We start from the raw sequence: 22,109 nt of genomic DNA, 5'->3' as shown, positions 1-22,109 counted from the left end.
TCTACAGACTTTTCCGTCCATATTGTTTCTTCAGAAGCCTTTTAACTTTGTCTCCATCCCAGAGGTCACCAAAGACATGCATTCTCCTTCCCTCAGTGCAAATGTGTCTCTTTTCGTTTTCTTGTCAGAATAATGCTCACACGTCTCTGAAAGATGTCACGGAGAGAGGTGTGTGCGTGCTGGAGGAGACAGGAAGTCTTCGGCGCGGCACGACTGGATGCTGACAGTATGCACACAACTCACAATTAGCATTGTGAAGCCGCTCGTGGCATGTAAGGAAAAGACTCTAAACTAAAATAGATGCCTGGGACTTTTTAAAAAATCATTCCCATTGCACTTAGGAAAGATTATATTTTCATGCATGGAAAGAGTTATTGACTTACGGAGAGTCTTCTCCTCAGCCTTAACGAGTCATCTTGCGTGTGTTTTTAGATAGACAGAAGGCCAGAGTCATTGTTTAGTGCTACAGTGTGGCACATTGTTTTCCAAACCAATCGTTTTAAAAAGCTCTTTCCACCCGGATGGGTTTTTGGGACCTGCGATATAAATATCAACCATCTGTGTGACCATCTGCATTCAGATGCTACATCAAGTGCAAAGGCCAAACCACACAACACCCTCATATCGCTCCTTCATTTTGAGCCTTGCACCATTTTCATTTTTTGTTTTGCTGCTTTTCCTTGGGGCAAGATAACCCAAGACTTATTGGTTTTGTAGGAGCCCTTGAGTTGTTCATGTTTTAGAGTTGTTTTTGACAGCTGGACATAGATAATGCAATTTGTTTGCAATCGATTTACGCAAAAATAAATAAAAAATAGAAATACAGTAATGCATACAAATTCTAAAGACACAGCCTAAATACATATTTGACAATCACATATTCAAGTAAGAAGCTAATTACATTCTAAAAAAAATGGCAAGTATTAGAAGTGTTTATTTTGGTAGTGTTTATCTTGCACAGAAACACTTAGATTATCAATTAGGAGATTAGGACTAAACTGAACTGGGGAAAAAATAGAAATCAATCCAGTTTCTAAATCTGAATGCTGAAAACATGGCGAACAGAAGCATTTAACTAATAATCCCATGTGTAATTATTTTTCAGTTATTTTTTTTTTTCTTTACATGGACTGTCCAAACACACCGATTTACTGAAATAAATTGGACTTCCAATGATGAGATAAGAGAGTTTATGAGAATTTTCCATTTTTTGGTATATGTAGCTTGTAACTGTAAAAGCTATACAATCCCAGAAGCTGATATATTTTCACACATATTATTAAAAAAAATTATAATAATAATAAAGAATCTTTCTTATTGAAGCCTGTTAAATCATTTAAATCATGATAAAATTCCCCATGGTTAGTATTAAACCCCGTTCACGAACGATACGATACGATACGATATGATATGACCGAACGATAACTATAAAGATAACGATATTAGCGTCCACACCAGCGAACGATATCGTCTGTTTATTCTAAGCGCACGTGCATCTGCCGCTTTAAATTCTCGAGCTCGCTAAAAAAAATGGCAAGTATTAGAAGTGTTTATTTTGGTAGTGTTTATCTTGCACAGAAACACTTAGATTATCAATTAGGAGATTAGGACTAAACTGAACTGGGGAAAAAATAGAAATCAATCCAGTTTCTAAATCTGAATGCTGAAAACATGGCGAACAGAAGCATTTAACTAATAATCCCATGTGTAATTATTTTTCAGTTATTTTTTTTTTTCTTTACATGGACTGTCCAAACACACCGATTTACTGAAATAAATTGGACTTCCAATGATGAGATAAGAGAGTTTATGAGAATTTTCCATTTTTTGGTATATGTAGCTTGTAACTGTAAAAGCTATACAATCCCAGAAGCTGATATATTTTCACACATATTATTAAAAAAAATTATAATAATAATAAAGAATCTTTCTTATTGAAGCCTGTTAAATCATTTAAATCATGATAAAATTCCCCATGGTTAGTATTAAACCCCGTTCACGAACGATACGATACGATACGATATGATATGACCGAACGATAACTATAAAGATAACGATATTAGCGTCCACACCAGCGAACGATATCGTCTGTTTATTCTAAGCGCACGTGCATCTGCCGCTTTAAATTCTCGAGCTCGTTATAGCAGGATGGATTCTGATTGGCTGTCAATGTTTGTATCGTTTATCAGCTGGAAAAAATCGTTCTGAAATGATTCCAACGCTATCGTTTCTCTGTGCCTTTATCGTTATAGTTGTGGTGTGGACTCTACTATTCTTAAATATTTGAGAACGATTTTTAGAACTATATCTTTATCGTTATCTTTATAGTTATCGTAGTTGGTGTGAACGGGCCTTTACTGTTTCATATTTTAATTATCATTAAAACCATATTCGATTACCGTGATTTGAACAGCTGAGGATAAATAAATACTATCCAGCATAAAGCACAGTTTTCAGTCACAGCACAGCACGCAGAGTAGTTTCATTTTGTGTGAAAACATGGCGGAAAACTGCAAGGTTTTAAAAGAGTGCTACGGGAATTGTACAAATGGATATATGAATTAATTATATGAATGTTCCTCTGAAGTTTCTGACTGTATTCAGAAAATATTTGATGGCATTTTGTTTTCATCTTCACTCTGTGTAATACCTAATAAAGTAGTGTTTTAATCGCAATGCTGCTTTGTCCACGGAGGTTACGGGAAACAGCTGTAATTCTGCTGTTCCAAAAGCGCCACCTGCGGTCAGAGAGTGGATTTACAGACTTACATTCACATTCAGCTTGTGTGCAGCGGTTTCTGTCTGGCCAAAAACTGACCCAATTTGCATGCCCTGCTGTAAATTTTGACTGGCTGATGAAAAACAAGCATCTGTGGATTCTACACTTTTAAACAATTCCGATAACGTAGCAGATAAAATACATATAATCATTTATTAATCGATTATCATTTTGACTTAAAACTTTTCTTTATTTAAAGGCTGAAATGTGAGGTTTACCATTTTATGAAAATGTTTCAAAGCTTTACTTGAACATTTTGTACATGCTATTAGATCAACTGTGCCAGTCATGTTGTCATTCAAAATCCGGACATCATTAGTAATGTTATTTTTTTAGTGTTTATGCAAACAAAAAATTATTTTATTTATTGTTCGTTGATTTTAAATATGAAACGTAGTGAAACAATTTATGTGTCAGTACTTCTTAAACATTTCCAGCACATTTTAACAATATTGTGATAATACTGATAACCGTGATAATTTTGGTCACTATAATTGTGATAAGAAATTTTTATACCTATTTAAGATATAAGACTTAAGATATAAGATTTGAATTGCAAAATATAAGCACGGAATTGAAAGATATATACTTGCAATTCTAAGAAAAAAGAAAGTCAGAATTATGAGCTATACACTCAAAATTCTGACCATTTTCTCACAATTCTGAGTTTACATATTGCAATTCCATTTTTTTTCCATCACAGAATTAAAAAAAGTAATTCTGATTTTTAATTTCACAATTTGACATATCTTGCAACTGTGAGATAAAAAAATAAGTTACTTTTTTTTTTTAAACATTCATTCATTCATTCATTCATTCATTCATTCATTCATTCATTCATTCATTCATTCATTCATTTAGTTAGTTAGTTAGTTATCCATCGTGGAAACTTGCTTTCATAGGTTTAAATTGACATGTGTGGGTAATGGTTTTCGAATTTTCATTTTTGGGTAAACTATACCTTTAAGTTAGTAGTGCTGCTACTTTTAGTTAGTTACTCTCAAACATTGCCTTGAAGGCACAGTTATAAAATATTACAAAACTAAATGTAAAAAAGGTAAAAGTAAACTAAACTCAAGTATGCTTTCCCTCATAAAAACAGAAGTTTTAAAAGTACCAAAAAAGTTGCCAAAGAGAATGTTCCTTTGTGTGTGTCTCTATAATAAAAAAAATTAAAAAAAGTCTATGTCTGTAGTCCTGTAGGGAAAGGAGAGAACGAAAATGGGCTTCTTATTCCTTAAACCTTAAAAAAAAAAAAATAAATAAATAAATAAATAAATAAAAGGGAACTTCACAGAATGCATCACAGACTAGATTGTTCTTAAGAAGCGATGTGATTAAGAAGATGGAAAACAATTTCCTATAAAGACCACAATAAATCATTTTCAAAATAACGTCCCCTGAGACAAGAGCTTAAAAAATAGCCTCCGGTGTTCAATTTATGTTAAATCAGGACACAGATGTAGATGCCAAAATAAATACTTGTGATATGTGATGATACACCTAGCAGTTATTCTGCTGATAATGGCCAGATGAAAGACAATCCTCAGCAGATCTGTGAGGGAAGGTCGAAAACAACCATGTGTGTATTCATATGTGTATGTGGGTGCATATGTATGTGCTTTTACGTGTAGGTCAGATGAGGAAGTTCAGGACTTTTGCAGTGCTGGTAAAGTTGTTTTGAGAGACCAGAGCTCCTCTGTGTGCCTTGAGACATGCACACCACTGCTTCCTTCTCTCCATTCGGCTTGTTTGCCTTTCTCAGCCTGTTCTTCCTCAAACCCTGCATTTCAATTCTCATAGAAACAGAATAAATAAATCACCAGCCCAAACTGCCTCAAAGGGAACGTGGCAGTGTGGGAAGCTAGCTGAATACAGATCAAAGCTGGATTCTATTTAAAGTCAGTTTTAATCATGTGCTTCATGAACTGTAACTGATTATTACATCACACATTATTACCAAATAATATGAAAATATTACATATTATTACAAAAAACTGTAGAGAGAGTTGCATCATATTTCTCATTGATAAATGTTTTTGCTATAACAGGTGTCGCACTAAGGATGAAATGTGTAACGTTTTTGTTGTTAAAATACTTTCTATTGTAGCTTAAAATGCACAGACTAAAAGTAAGCCATGTGTAGGTTGATTTACCTGAAAAGTGTTTGGTTGCTCGCAGGCGATGGTGTGTAAAAGTGAACTGTATGTTGCTTTGCATAAATGCATGCGCTAAATAAGTACTTGATTACATAATGACTTATTTAATTGCTTTTCTATCTTCAGCCTCCTCCTGATTGTGAAATGTCTGTGCTAATTGTGTTGATCATGGAGATTTTCCATATGATGATGTTACATATTTTAATGAGGAACATATAGAATCCAATGCAACCATTCGGCGTATCAAATAATCATGGATAGTTGACAACATTTGACCTTTTAAAAATAGTATAACTGTCACGGTTTGTTTTGGGTTTTGTTGGTGTTCATGTCTTTTGCTTAAATTGATTTTAAGATAAAAAATTAGACGACAAAGAATTAACTTGACGGAGCTCAAACTCAAAACACACGTCATGTGCTACCCTTGTCTGTGTGTTATGTTCTGATTAGGTGCGTTCGACTTCATGTGGCGCTGCGCAGACCGATGAGCGGCTGACTTGAAGCAGTGCATGCCGGTTAGAAATTGTGTACGTCTTGAACCGGCGCTGACGCCACGTCACGTGTGGCATCAAAGTACAGCGATAGCGTTTCGAGAGCAGCCGGCTGACTCAGCTGGCGCAGCTTTTTCAGAGCGACTGCAGGATCCGCACTACACGGATACGCTGTTTTCGTTCAAATCAAAGCGTAAATAAACGTAGAAAACATATCCGTGTGGTGCGGCTGACACAGAAAAGCATACGCCATTTGCGTTCAGTGGATATTCTCCAAAATGGCGCTGCGCTACGCTGACGGGCTTTTACGGGTTTGGAACGACATGGGGGTAAGTGATTAATGACAACATTTTCATTTTGGGGTGGAGTAACCCTTTAACGTCTCCGCTTTCAATTCCGGCCCCGACTGCAAACGGCTACTCTCGCCGATCAGTCTGCGCAACGCTGCATGAAGTCAAACACACCTATTGATTCCTTGGTTCATGTGTCATGTTCTCATTGGTTGTCTTAGTCATGTGTCTTGTTTCTCATTGGTTGGTTCTTGTCATGTGACCCTCATTGTTTGATATAATGGCTTCACAACGACTCTGTGACTGTTCTTGAATGGCCCAGCCAGATCCCTGACTTAAACCCAATTGAGCATCTCTGGAGAGACCTAAAAATGGCTGTCCACCAACGTTTACCATCCAACCTGATAGAACTGGAGAGGATCTGCAAGGAGGAATGGCAGAGGATCGCCAAATCCAGGTGTGAAAAACTTGTTGGATCTTTCCCAAAAAGACTCATGGCTGTATTAGATCAAATGGGTGCTTCTACTAAATACTGAGCATTTTTCAGTTTTTCTTTTTTAATAAATCTGCAAAGATGTCAACAATTCTGTTTCTTTCTGTCAATATGGGGTGCTGTGTGTACATTAATGAGGAAAAAAAAATAACTTAAATGATTTTAGCAAATGGCTGCAATATAACAAAGAGTGAAAAATTTAAGGGGGTCTGAATACTTTCCGTACCCACTGTATATATATTACATAAAACTGTACAATATGGCATAAAGAAATGTGAGTAGTGATATGATAATGATATAAATATACACAGCCATTTAATAGTAAGTTTCCAAACTTCATTCATTCATTTATTCATTCATTCATTCATTCATAGCCATCATTGTTATTATTAAGCACATTTATAGCATGATATTTTATGCTAAATAAAATATCTCCTTGCATTTTGCAGTATCCATTTCAACATAACTGTATGATATCACTACTCTCATAAAGAACTGTGAGTATAATGTTAGATATGATCTTTATTGTAATTGTATTAAATATGCAGAGCCATTTACCAGTAATTTTCCTGATTCTTCTTTTCTTTATTATTATTATTATTATTATTATTATTATTATTATTATTATTATTAGACGCTTTTATAACAGGATATTTTATTTTAAATAAAACACCTCTTAAAGTCCTTGCCTACGTAAGTGTACGAAATGGCATAAAACGGCAAAAAAAAATACTCACACGAGACATATTGTAAAATATTAGATGTGACGTGTCGTGCAGTAACACTCTTGTTAACATACTGTTCTTACACTGAGGCTTTTTGCATCCGTTTCCATCAGAGCACATGTGCTGTGCTCCTCTCCATCCAGACAGTGCGAGAGTGCTTCAGACTCTAGAGGTCTCCATCCTTCAGCATCCACACAGAGAGAGAGGACACCGCGCAACGGCAACCTGAGACGCGCGTCCTCCGTCAGAGAGAACGGGAACTTTGATGATTTGACGGTGAAGCCGATGGAAACGTGGAGATGGTGCTCCAGTCTTTGATGATGGATTCGTCTTTCAGCATGTCCAGCTATGCTGTCCTTGTGCTCGTCTCCTAATAGACTGCTGATCCATTTTTCTTCTCAAATACTTCTGCTATATACTACAGCTTTTGTGATTTCGCGTGAAGAACAGTGAAGGAAACGGGGCGCATTGTTTCAATTTTCATTATTATAAAGGACTTCCAGGATTCATGATGTCTGCAACATACCGTTCCTTATTCCTTTGTAAGTAAACCGAGTATTTATTCCTTCACAGTGTGGCATGATTTTGGACGTTTAAGTTGCTCGTCCGTATTACAGTATTAGTAGACTATTGTTCACCTTCATCCATGTCAAATAAGTTTTAGCATGAGCAGTGGATAAAGTCTTCAATACGAAGGCATGAATTTAACAAATTTAACCCAAGCTTGGTAAGAAGTACAGTTCATAACAAGACCCCCACCCAGTTGAGTAAATCAAATCCAGATGGTTTTGGTTTTGGGGCTCTGAGGATTTACACCCTTCAGACAGACAACTCTTGAAAATAAAGGTTCCAGTCAGAATAAAAAGGGTTTTATAGTCTAATATCGCCTTTTTTTTAAGTTCAATGGATAACTTTTTATTCACTAGTTCTTTGGAAAACCATCATGTTCTGGTGTTTTAATAAACCCAGAAAACAATGTGATGAACCTATTAATGTCTGTTTTAATCTCTAAAGACTGATTTTGCTCAACTGAAAAACCCGGTGTAACCACAACGGTTCTTCAAACAGATTAGCATATGAGGAACCTTTATTTTAAGAGTGTTCCATCGCTGTGTTTGCGTCTGAGACCCCAGAACACTGGGAGAGATAGTACAATGTGCATTTATGCGTATATTAACGCATATATTACGACTTTGATGATGATTATGCATCATTCAAATACTATTGGGATAACAAAAGGTGTCATTTGCCGATTTCGTTTGTGCAACGGCAGAAAATTGAACGTTCTTTGCAGAACGGAACAAAGACAGGGCACGTCGCCCAATCCACATCTCTTAATTTGTTGTGACATCGGATGGCAAAAATAGATCCTCCTGTTAAACGTCCAGAGATGAGCCGGTGGCGCGAGCCGCTGGTATCCGGTGGGCACGGGGTCTCGCGTGTGTGCGTGTGCCGGGGTCAGACCCGGGGAGGATGTGTGAGAGCATGCATGCGACCATGGGTCACATTCCGAGTCCTCCACCGTCTCGCTCGCGGTTCATTGTCCGAGTCTCGGGCTGCACGCGTGTTTGTAACGGGAGTTTGGTGCGCGTGACCCGTCGTTTATTATAATCACTGCGCCAAACTTTGTCCCATCTTTCGTGTCCTCTGCGCGTATGCATGATGCAGGATGAAAGCGGTGTGTGTTGAGTCCAGTACCTGCCTATTGTGCTTCCTAAATGCATGATACTTTGTATTAAAATTCCTCGCGCATTCTCCGTGGCGTGTTGAGAAGGTCAACGCTGCTGTTGCACCCCTGACAGAAGAATCAGCTTGCCTACAACATTTCCAAACACTCCAATTCCAATTTCCAATTCCTGCGTTAAGGGTTTCAGCAAAGTGTCATATGACTCCTGCGAATATTGGAACTGGTTTGGTTTTGAAAGTCAGTTTCTGTGTCACAAATTTTAAAGTCATGATTATGAAAAGCTGTAGAACATATGGGCTAATAGCTAAAAAAAAAAAAAAGAATGCAGTTGATTTAAAACACTCCCCAATAGCAGGACATGTTGTCACACACTCTGGAGGTAAGTTGTCACACTTGAAACCTTACTGAAAGCTATTTTGAGAGTTTTCAGCTAAATTTAGTACAGTGGAAGAATTATAAAACACAAAATGATACATGAAATGCATAAAAAAACGCACTAACATATAAAATAGCAAACCATTATTTTGGCCATCTAATATCATTTTAATTAATAAAGGGAATTACAAAATATAAAACCATGTGGCAGCCTTCACTTTAAACATTTGGCATTTTGATGACACAAATGTAATACAATTACTTACAATTCTCCCATGCATCAAAATCAATTAAATACTTCAACTTTTGGGTTAAAATCTATTTTAATTTAACCCTTGTCTAAATCTAACCCATGCTGTATATACTTTACAGCAAAATTAAGTGTTACTGTTATTTATCGCATCTCAGCATGTCTAACAGACATTTCTTGTTGGATGACGGACCATCACCTTCAACTCAACCTGGCTAAGACAGAACTGCTTGTGGTTTCAACAAACCCATCACTTTATCAAAATTTCACCATCCAGTTAGGCTATGTATATATGTATGTATATATATATATATATATATATACACCTTGCTACGTGTACTGCGTTAGGCTAACCGAGACTTGTCATTTGCACTTATATATTGTTGCTCTTTTGTTAGTTTTGACTGCTTTTATTGTCCTCATTTGTAAGTCGCTTTGGATAAAAGCGTCTGCTAAATGACTAAATAAATAAATAAAATAAATAAATTTAAAATCTTTGTAATTAGATGTGAAAACTAGCCTGTGTCTGTCTAATGGGAATATAAAATGCCTGGTCACACTTTACATTAGATTTAATTTGCAATTAATTGCATGCTTAATATGAAATTATTGCTATGACAATTAATAAGCCTTTATTTACATATGATATGTTTAATACCTACACTGCATGAAAAGTGTTACCACTGCTTTGCTTGTACTGCTAAAACTGTAACCCACACACCTATGGGATGTTGCTAGTTGGCGTAATCTCATTAGAACGATGACAAGAGAATACAGAGTGTGTTACATGCTCCCTGACACGTGCATATTTTGCAATGTAAGGAATAAACACCCTTATGCTTGCAAAGATGCATTTGCTTCAAGATATTAGTAATAATTATTTAAATCTAAAGGGACATTATCACATTTCACTTTGAGAACTATTGTGATATTGATTTATCATTCAGATTACCATATTTTAAAGGTCATGCTTATTTGCTTTAGGCATCGACTGAACCTCATTTATTTTCAGAAAGAATATTAGGTCATTTTAATGTGTTGTTTGGTTAATGATTATCTTGGTCTGTGGTCGCGAGAGAGAAATGGATTGAGAACTGACGCTGTGCTTGTAGTAGGTCCCATTGGTTTATGCATTAAAAATTAGTTAAATGAAATAGCCTTGTAGTGTCATTATAAGTAAATTCCTTCAAGAATGTATAACTCCATTACGGAAAAAAAGCTTTTAAACTGGTATGTTTGGCGTGTAGAGCTCATCTCATTGCTGAGAATCTTCAATGATAGACTGAATCAATAGTGCGTAATGGGGTAATTTCCATTTCATTTGATTTGATGCTTTCAAAGATCTTACATTACTTAAGTCTAGCACCCTGGAGGAAAGTAATATTTATTTAAAACCCTTATAGCAAAAATGAGCCGGCGCGAACTGCTGCTACCAGGAAATGAGCTAAAAAGGACAAACCAACCAAACTGTACAGAAACCACATGGATGATTAATCACTAGTCTAACCCCTCTAATGCCGACTGACTTGAATGGATAATGTAGTCTGGGCAGTAATAACAGATTGTAATTCACTTGTCAGAAATGTAATGGAACCATACTTTCTCCATGTCACGTGATCACCTAGTGCTCATCCAACACAGCCGAGACTCCACAAAATTACACTGACCACTAGATATGTGGATTTCCATCATGCAATGTCTGAATGCATTCATCGCCCTACTGTTTTGAATATCCATTGCAGGTTGCCAGTAGTTACGCTAACATGGCAAAGTGTTGGTTAAAGTCACTCATTTTCTCATCCTGTGCTATATTTGGCTGATAACCACAGGCAGTAAGAAGATCTCTCGTATCTGAAAATGACAGGACGCTGCAGACCCAGAGGTTATAAAATGACATCTCAATGTGCACATCCATGAATCACAGGAAATGTGCGCAGAATGAATAAACACGCCAAACACTTTTACTCACAGGCTCGCATACACGATAAAACGCTGCATAATGATGAATGCTTTGGCATTTTAATACATTTTTCTTGTAAACACGGTGAAACTAAACATTGGGGCATATTACATTTTAAGAGAATTGGGGGTTTTTTTCCCAATAAATATTTATGAGAAAACTTTCGCAAGTTGCAAATGAGTATGTGTTGAGTGGGTTTAAGTGGCTGAAATTTTCATCTGGAGATTTGGATTTTTGTTCGCCTTGTTTACTGAAGCTCAGATGTTTGGTTAGGCAACATAAATAGCATTGCAATTGTCCAAGCAGTGGTTTGGGTGTCTTGGCTCTGTAGTGACATGAACATTCCTGAGGTTTTCCGTCAGGATATCATCCAATTCAAACCTATCAACATTTAGGGGACGCAGTAATCCAGGTCTAACCATTTTTTTTCCCCTCCTTTGGATATGCTCTTTGTCATGGGATTATATGACAGTCCTCTACATTATGGACTCCGAGCTTCTAGTTAGCTGGTGCAGAGCTGTTATAACAAGCTTCTCCTGAAAGACAGTGTGCTTGTCTCCTGCTGCACCACATCTGAGGTGAAATTGTCTCAACTCTGTACCGAAATTCAATATTCTCCCTGTGCTGTCACGCCGCTGCTCCTCACAGTGTAGATAAACAGCTCGAAGAGTTCTCCAGATGTGTTATTATACTCGTTTGGTCTTGAGGAACATGTGGTGCCGTTTCTTTTTGTAAATATGCTGTGACTCAGTCTGTGGGAGGTGCTTCGACTATGTAATAGAAGTCTTTTAAAGGTTACATTTGTATATATATTGGCTCAACCAATGGCACGAGTTTGGGACGGGTTTCAAAACTTCACCTTTAAATCGTAACCAATTAATAAGCTGTTGTAAATGACAAAGATGGCGAAAGGTTAGTTATAGTAATGTACTATGTTCATAGTTATTCATTTCTTTAAAAAAAATGTCATTTTTGTTTCATCATTCCTGACATTTCAAACCCCCCTTCCCTCAGCTGCTGTGTCATATTTATAGACTAAAAGTAAATGTTAGCTGTATTTGTCTTAAAATCATTAAATATTAATAAAACTGAAATGTTTGCAAAAATGAAAGACTATAATGCACTCATCGACTGAAAAAAGAAAAGAATCAAAGGAAGCCACAGTAAACACCAGGCCAGTCGTTCTGTAGCCTATAAATCTCAGACTCTTTTGACTGCCTTGGCTAAATTACTCCCAGATTACGTTGGACATCATTCCTGACATTTCAAACCCCCCTTCCCTCAGCTGCTGTGTCATATTTATAGACTAAAAGTAAATGTTAGCTGTATTTGTCTTAAAATCATTAAATATTAATAAAACTGAAATGTTTGCAAAAATGAAAGACTATAATGCACTCATCGACTGAAAAAAGAAAAGAATCAAAGGAAGCCACAGTAAACACCAGGCCACGTTTGAGTCGTTCTGTAGCCTATAAATCTCAGACTCTTTTGACTGCCTTGGCTAAATTACTCCCAGATTACTTTGGAGCCGCTCAACAGGAACTGCCTATTTTCCTTTACGGCTAACCTTTGACAGATGTTCATGAATGGTCCGGTTTGACAATAATTCAATCCAGCTGCATCTTGGTGTAGCAAAGCCCAGCTTGCTTACATAAGTCATTGGTCATGATCGCGGCCCTCCGCCCCTCACTCAGCCCTGATATGCAGGTTTTGGCTTTCAGAATCGCATGGCCCAACAGGATTTTGCTAATTGCCACCTCTATGGCTATTTGCAAGTGAAAGAATAGAGGGTTGCGTGCATTATTTGATGCAGTAAATAACTATGAAAGTCAATGATGCAAGGACAATTACCTTTTTCCTGATTCCTGGAAGTACTTTGTTTGTAGTGAGTGTAAACAGTTTGATGAGGGTCCTCAATGAGGAGCTGAGATTAGCACAATGATAAACAATATAGCCAGAAGAATTGCCAATGAACCAAACAATGAATACCGAGAAGACAATTTACTAAACAGTCCCTTTTTTATGTGGTATTTCTGGGAAAGAAAAGACAAAAAGAATGTGTTCGATATAGGCGATGTCTAACATGAAAATAAATGTAATTTGGTTATATTAGCTGTGTCTTTTATCCTGTTAAATAAGATAGTTCACCCAAAATGAAAATTCTGTCATCCTTTCACTCTCTAATTGTTCCGAACCTGTATGATTTGACGGTAGTCATTGACTTCCATAGTATTTTTTATTTTTCCATTCCGTGGAGGTCAATGGCTACCGTCAACTGTTTGGTTACCAACATTCTTTAGAACATCTTCTTTTGTGCAACAGAAGAAAAAAAAAAAACGCATACATATTTGGAACAACTTGAAGGTGAGTAAATGTTGATGGAGTTTTTATTTTTGGGTGAACTATCCCTTTAACGATATGAAAACTGCATGGTAATTGTTGTGTCTTGTGTATTTTATACCCGCGAACAGCCACATATAAACCACAGCTTAGACTAATTAAACTCAATAACGCTGGAGCCTCAACTCCTTTTCACCGCATTTTTTATTCAAACATCTTTAACTGTCGGGGTGATGCACAGTGACTGGTAAAGTCATTGACTGAAATTTCTCACATTAGTTGGCGAAACACTCTGTGAAGTCCACTTTGCAGTATACTTACGGTTGAATGGAACAGTCATACTGTCTTTGTTCATGAGTCATTGACTCGTTCACTCAACCAACTGATTCATCTAGTACTGTGTGTTTTGCTAAGAGACTAAGGGTATGTTAACACAATGATGAACTACAAAATAGAAACGTTTTTCCTTTAGGTTTTTGAGAAGTTTTGTGATCCACAAAAAGTAATAAAAACACTATATATTGCATGCCAGGACAGTGTCACTTCGTAAACAAACTCATGCATTCCTATTAGACTTAGCACATATTACGTGTGCGCATAACGTCACAGTTTTCACAAATTTGCTTTTTTTTTTTTTTTTTTATAGTTTACATGAAGATGATAATGGTATCATTTACAAACAACGTGCACTTGAAACGCCATTTTTCAGGCCCCCAAAATGCCATTTGTTGGGTAAATGAACAGGCAAAACAAAAAAATTTATAAATTTTTACTTGAAAATGCTGTCATGCAAACACCCCCTAATTCAGCTTTGGCTTAGTTTGGAATTATTCTCTTAAGTGAAGCAAAAACAGGCAAGGTAGCTCACTATTTTGTGTCTAAAACAAGTTATTAACTTGTAAACTTTTTGAACGCTTTTTTGAATGTTTATTGAACGCATGAATAAGAGCAATGGCACACAAGCAATCGTGCTATCAGCAGATTTGGTCACTGCTTAGCGAATTCCCCCTTTTGTGTTAAAGACGTGAATCTTTTTCATCACCCTCGCGGTGATGTACAACACAGATCGCACGCATTTGCTTTCTTAAAACATCCAGAAAGACCAAATGAGAACAGTGTCTCGGCTTTTGCATCATGTTGTTAGGAGTGATTTCATCATGGATGTATATTGACTGAACACTCTCCGCCTGAGCCCGAGGCTTTGCTTACTTCCTCTCAAGAAGGAAAGCAGTACCTCAATGAAATCATGCAGGCATGGCTGAGGCTGGCATTCTGTCTATTCTGAGCTCAAGCTGCGTTTGATCTCGGCTTTTTTTAGGGAGGGAAGCAGGTATATATTTCTGTTTTCAGCAAGGAGCAGAGATCTGTCTATTCAGAGAGACAATAAATAAATAAATAAATCGATTGGCAAAAAGATAACAAACTGCTCTAGGAGAAAAAAGCCTATCTTATCAAATTTTGAAGAGCGTACATGAGGATCATGGATATAAAAGTAAGTATTTGCTCAGGAAAGAATACCCAGGAGATAACCTGCTCTATTCTCAGAGATACAGCTCAGTTGATGATCCACCAAGGCTGTTTTGTTGGAGCTAGAGAAAGGGGTTTGTCTTGTAAGTGAAGATAGAGACGGCTGTGATAGCAAATGTTCCTTAATGGAATACCCAAAGATGAACCTTCTGTCATCTTTTACTCACACTCATTCATTTATCTGTCTCCCAGCAAGCTCAAATAAAGCTATAATGGAACTGAATGTCAATGGCAAGCTCCAAATACCACATAGTTATCGTATAAAGGATTCTCAATTAGATGAGCAAACCAATATTTAAAGAAAAAAATATTTAAACCGTTCCCTTCACTGTGCCTGTCAAATCACTTTTGAACTTTTCTACATGGCATGTCAAAATGCATTGCACCGAGTTTATTCGTTTTTTTTTTTCATGTCTAATTGACCTAATTTGATTCCAGAAAGAATTTTCTATCATGGGTAAACTGTTCCTTTAAAATAAGAATGGTGGCATTTCTAAGGTATGTGGTTAGATTTTAGAATTGTGTTTTTTATTTATTTTGTTACTCTGATCTGATTTCATGCAGCAGTTGTTTTGTATGGAAGCCCGTTTCCGCCACTGAATAAAAAATAAAAAAAGGTTATTGCGACTTTTTATCTCACAATTCTGACTTTTTTCACAGAATTGTGAGATATAAACTCGCAATTGAGATTTATAAAGTCAGAATTGTGAGATATAAACTCAATTCTGACTTTTTTCTCAGAATTGCGTGTTATAAACTCACAATTGCGAGTTATAACGTCAGAATTGTGAGATAAAACTTGCAATTCTGACTTTTTTTCTCGCAATTCTGACTTTTTTTTTCGGAATTTTTTTCGAAATAAACTGTTATAAAGTCAGAATTATAACACGCAATTCTGAGAAAAAAGTCAGAATTGAGTTTATATCTCACAATTCTGACTTTATAAATCTGAATTGCGAGTTTATATCTCACAATTCTGACTTTATAACTCGAAAAAAAAGTCAGGAAAATTTTGAGTTTATATCTCACAGTTCTGACCTTATTTCAATTGCGACTTTATGTCTCACAATTGCGAGTTTATATCACGCAATTTTCAAAAAGAGTTTATATCTCACAATTATGACTTTTTAACTCGCAATTGCGAGTTTATATCACACAATTCTGAGAAAAAAAGTCAGAATTGCGAGTTTGTATCACGCAATTATGAGAAAAAAAGTCAGAATTGTGAGATAAAAAGTCAAAATTGTGAGTTTATATCTCACAGTTCTGACCTTATTTAAATTGCGACTTTATGTCTCACAATTGCGAGTTTATATCACGCAATTTTCAAAAAGAGTTTATATCTCACAATTATGACTTTTTAACTCGCAATTGCGAGTTTATATCACACAATTCTGAGAAAAAAAGTCAGAATTGCGAGTTTGTATCACGCAATTATGAGAAAAAAAGTCAGAATTGTGAGATAAAAAGTCAAAATTGTGAGTTTATATCTCACAGTTCTGACCTTATTTAAATTGCGACTTTATGTCTCACAATTGCGAGTTTATATCACGCAATTTTCAAAAAGAGTTTATATCTCACAATTATGACTTTTTAACTCGCAATTGCAAGTTTATATCACACAATTCTGAGAAAAAAAGTCAGAATTGCGAGTTTGTATCACGCAATTATGAGAAAAAAAGTCAGAATTGTGAGATAAAAAGTCAAAATTGTGAGTTTATATCTCACAATTATGACTTTTTTTTTTACTCGCAATTGCGAGTTTATATCACGCAATTATGAGAAAAAAGTCAGAATTGTGAGATAAAAAGTCACAATTACCTTTTTATTTTTTATTCAGTGGCAGAAACGGCTTCCATAGTTTTGCATTCATACTGTAGGCATAATGTTTTTTTGTGCTGATGTTCTGTACTAATTTACTTGCCCGGTTTGGCATTTCTCTTTGTTTTCTCTGCTGCTTTCCACTGTGCTTTTGTATTTACTTTCTGATAAGATTGCATGCACCTGCAGCGCTGTGTCTGTTGCAATCATGCAACATCTTCCAAATGAGAATTTCTCCCTCTTTTTGTAGCATTGCCACAAGTTTTTGTATATCCTCCCAAATCCACTGATAATTGCTATCCGAGAACCATCTGCTTACGGGGAAATCAGAATAAGACAGTCTGAAGAGGCTGCTTATGTTTTGATTGTTTAATGTTTTCATTGCCAATGCACAGAATGCCTGAAAGCAAGATATTCTATTACAGCAGGAAGGGATGGTACATCCTCAGGCAGGAAAGCATCTTCTGTCTCCCACCAGGAATTCATTAGCATGAGACTCCAGCTTTGTTTCCATCGGTTTGACAGGCAGCTGTAATTGAATTGAATTGATTATAGATAGATAAATATCTTCTCCACTGCAGACGCATGTTTCTTCGTGTGGAGAGTGGCCTTTAGACTCTTTTTGTTGCTCGTATCTTTTCCCCTTTGTTCTGGGAAGGGCTGGAGACAGAATGTGAGGGGAAATGTTCCACGTCGCTCTATTTAGACACCCGCTGTTCCTTTCAATTTGAAACAGTCTATTAGCTCTGCTAGCAGGCCACTCTGTTTGCTGTTTTGAACCGGCTCGCTCCAATGTCAATCTTTCAAGCCAAAATCTTCCCCACCTCACTCTTACTTGTCCTAGACCAGCTTGTTTCTATCTGCTTTCCAAAGGTTTTCACTGTTGAAAAGAAGCATTTGAGTCACTCCATGTCCAAAAAATGAAAAATGTATTCTGTTATCTCATGTGATGAGATGTGTTTATCACATATATATTTTGTAATTAATTTTTTTAATTATATAGTTTTACATGTCCTTATAGCCAGTATGACTATATGCATAAATCCACTTATATTTACCTCAAAATAATACTGATCTGTCATTTTAAATGACAGTACAAATGATGTCATAGAGCCAAGTTCAAATCTTTGCAAATATTTTAGCACTTATAAGCAATCTTTTTAGATGTGTACTTCAAAAATCACCATTCCGGAATTGAAAAAGCATCCGTTTCATAGAATGATGCATTTGTTGTTGGCGAACGCATTGTTTTATTACTTCTGAAAGGTCATTAATTAGGGGAAGAGATCTGTACAAGCAGAATATGACTGCATTGATCGGTTATTGAACTGATTGATGAGATGCAGGCCAGCGTTGAGGATTTTATGATACTGTACTAAATTGAGTTTGAGTTGATGTTTGTACTTCCAAGACAATGTGCACCTAATGACTGTTATATATTCGCTGTTCCCTTAATGGACCTTTTATGAATTTAAAATTAAGGAGTACATAAATAAGTGAGACAGACATTAATGTTACATCATAAAATCGCCAGAGTTTCACTTATATTTGAGCTTAGATGATAATTAAATTCATGCAAAGAGTACAAATAACTGAATTACGTTCATGTCAGTAAATTTGTCATTAAAAAAATATTATTTTTTTATAATGTTGGTTCTTCATTTATATTTAATTTAATTTAATTTAATTTAATTTAATTTAATTTAATTTATTTTATTTTATTTTATTTTATTTTATTTTATTTTTTTGGTCACACTTTATTTTAAGGTCCAATTCATACTATTAACTATGACTTTTGCCTCAGTAAAATTTGCTGCTTATTAATAGTTAATAAGCTGGCTGTTAAGTTTAGGTATGAGGTAGGATTAAGGGATCTAAAATATGATCATTCAGAATAAGGCATTAATATGTGCTTTAAAAGTACATTATAATATAAAATTTCTCCCCATTAACCAAATGTCAGTGCCTAAAGTATAAAAATGTGGATGGCAATACACAAAAAAAAAATGGATGGTTTTGGATGGTCACCAAGTGAAATGGATTTTATTTCTGGATCTTATAATCTGCATAAGCATTGGTACTTGTACAAGGAAGTAATAGGCTTGGGTGATGAATGGCTTAATTATCAGGCCTCAGTGTCAGACATTTCGTTCTTCATACTAGAGCAAAAACATTGCATAAAGGAGTATCGCTGATCAATCGCAAGGCTGTCTGCAATTAACTCCCTAATGCGCCTGATTACACCGACTCCAGCGTGCCCGTTTAACTAAGTGACTCAACCTTTTAAACAGCCAGCGGCTGCACACACTCAGTGTTTGCACTCAAGATTAAACCTCTTGTCCAGGTGCTTTCACCTTGAGAAAACGGTATTGTGCTCTACCCTGCTGTAAAAAGCACCCACCTTTCCTCTTTATTCTTCGGAAACGGTTTCCGAACAGATGGCGTACCCACCCTCATTTTTTTTACGAGCCGTTAGACTTGACTTGTTGATGAAATGGAGACCTTCCGCTACCCTGCTCATGCAGATGTGTATCTTTACGGTTTAATATATCTTCCGTGTCGCTGCATACCAGCTGCAGGAAGCGCTGTATTGCCGGCGGCATCTCCGTACATTACACGGCATCTGACGGAGGCGATATCAGGAAGCCTTCGCTGTTAACGTCTAAAACACAGCAGATTTATTCAGAAATGCAGCCAAAGCCTTTGGTTGCGACTCTGTTTGGTTGAAACATGCACACTCCCACATTGAGACCTTGAGACTGGGTCTGCGTATGGCATAACAAGCTTACCGCACCTCAGGGAGCAAACATTAAAGCCGTTTTCTTCCTGAGTCCCAGCCTGCAGCCATATTCCTCTGTACATGCTTAATTGTTTAGTCATTTTTGGCTTCCCTTGTGTCTCTTTCCAGCTGATTATTTATGATTTTCATGTAGGATAGCTGTCTCCATCCACCATCAAACTAGAAAACAGTAATATTTCAAAGAGAGGTACGCTTGAAATGGATGGAAGGTAAGCGGTGGTGTTTGGCAAGTCGGAAATACTAAAAATGCATGAATGTATTTGCACACAGTGCTTCATTCACTATTAATTGCACACAAGAGTCCTTATGTGAGCAGAAAATGTTCTCTCGGAACAGATGCATACACACATGAATTTGTTTTATAGCCTCCTTTAATGTTGATAAATCTGGATTATTCTAAGTAAGGGCACATGCGATCATCTCCATGCAAGGGCTTTCCACACAACCGCTCCTGTATAGCCATTCATCACTCTCTGCAAACATTTCCTTACACTGTCTTAAGATGTACTCGCCGAGACTACACATAATTAACTGCATTTTTTTCCTTCTAGATCTTAGATTTTCTAGATTTTTTCTAGATTGTCTAGATCCCAGATCTAGAACTCTTGAAAAAAGGACTTGTCAGGACTTATATCACACACACACACACACACACACACATATATTAATGACCACCAAAAATCTGTGAAATGCTGTATGTTTGATTACAGTTGGTTCCAAATTTTCTTAAATTCAGGGAAGAAACAAACAAAAAACTCTTTCTTGACTGTGGATTCTGGTTGAAAACATTCCCTAACAGGTTTTATGAGTGCATTCACTTTGTGCATTAAAGGGGTCATATGATGCGATTTCAATTTTTCTGTGGAAAATAATGTGTTTTTTTAACCTTAAACCGCATAAACACATTTCATTACACCAAATACACAAAATAATGTTCTTTTTAGCAACATCATATGACCCCTTTAACTTTTGAGAGTGAGATACAAAATACATTCACTGTGCAGTGTTTTGTTATATTTCTTTATATTGTATTTTCATATTGTAAGTTTACTTCCAAAACGTTTGCAGTTAATTTCATCTGAGACACTTTATATACAGTTTCCAGGTGTTTCTAAACATATTTTTTTAAATAAATTGTGACCTCATATAATGCTTCACATTCCACGTGTAACCTACAGTAGTGATGTCATTGTAATATTTGCATATTGAATGCGGATTGGTCTTTATTCCTGCATTTATTTGCATTATTTATTGTTTACACTGCAAAGATGGGGTTCCACTGAGTTGATACTTGTGACAGAAATCAAGAAGCGTTCATGTGTCTTCATGACAGCAGCAAAGCGGATCTGATGTGACAGTTCATTTACAAAAGAAGCTTTAAACCCTTAAAATTTTGGCTGTTCTTTTGCTGCCTTGCAGGCAGCTGTATTTTTGGACATGCACATCTAATTTTTCAATACTGTTATTGAGCTGCACTTTGTTCTTGTCGCTACTGACTTGAAATTACATTTTAGAACTAGTTGCAGGTACAGTAAAATGAAATCCCATTGAATCTTATCATTTGGTTTCCTGTGTATTTTCATACAGACAAAGGATGTGAAGTATTCAAATTGGCATGATTTGTTGCCCTTGCTCCAGAGAGACTTGGTGGGAGAAAATAGCTACGTTTGCAAAACGAGGATTTCAGAATAATTAAAATCTGAGCGAGGATTGCAGCAGACCTTAAACAATGCTTCACAGCTTCAGTAAACAGTCTTATTGACTCTGACTTTTGATATATTGCAACATATGGAGCACCAGTGCCAATTTTATTATTTTCAGCTCCACTCGGGAGTTCATACATCTGTTAACTCATAGTTGCTCTGGTCTTTGATTTTTCTTTGATTATACAAAACCGACACAGTGTGATGTGAAAGGGCATGTGATCTCTTAGTTGGTTAACCTTTCCTCTTGGATGCTCTTTTGACATTGAGCAATGTGGTGGATTCAGCTCCTCACCAGCCTCTGTGCTAATGAGGCAATTAAATCCCTGGCGTCGTGGTGCAGAGGGCTGGGAGAGAGGGAGGAAAGGGAGTGTGCTGTCTCAGCAAAGAGCAGCCCAGAGCGCCTACTAAATTCCAACTGAATGCAGAAGCGGAGCTCCGCTTGGTGCAACACAGTTCCCTCACATGTCTTCATAGTACTTCAGTTGAATCTTGCTAGAGATTCCAGTCCATCCAGTGGATAGTGATTTCCTTTTCTTGTGACATTTCTATGTTTTTTGCACTGAGCTCTGGATGTTTAGCTCCACCTTGTCCCAACATACCTGCCCAGAAGATTCTAGTAATCTTGAAGACATGGTTCAAGGGTTGAAGCTCAACTCTGCAGGACAGTGGCCCTCCAGGAGCAGGATTGGACTCCTCTGGCTTGCAT

Source organism: Sinocyclocheilus rhinocerous, unplaced genomic scaffold (genome assembly GCF_001515625.1).
Source record: "Sinocyclocheilus rhinocerous isolate Xijiao unplaced genomic scaffold, SAMN03320098_v1.1 scaffold1946, whole genome shotgun sequence".
Taxonomy (NCBI): domain Eukaryota; kingdom Metazoa; phylum Chordata; class Actinopteri; order Cypriniformes; family Cyprinidae; genus Sinocyclocheilus; species Sinocyclocheilus rhinocerous.
Note: the sequence above shows the minus strand (reverse complement) of the source record.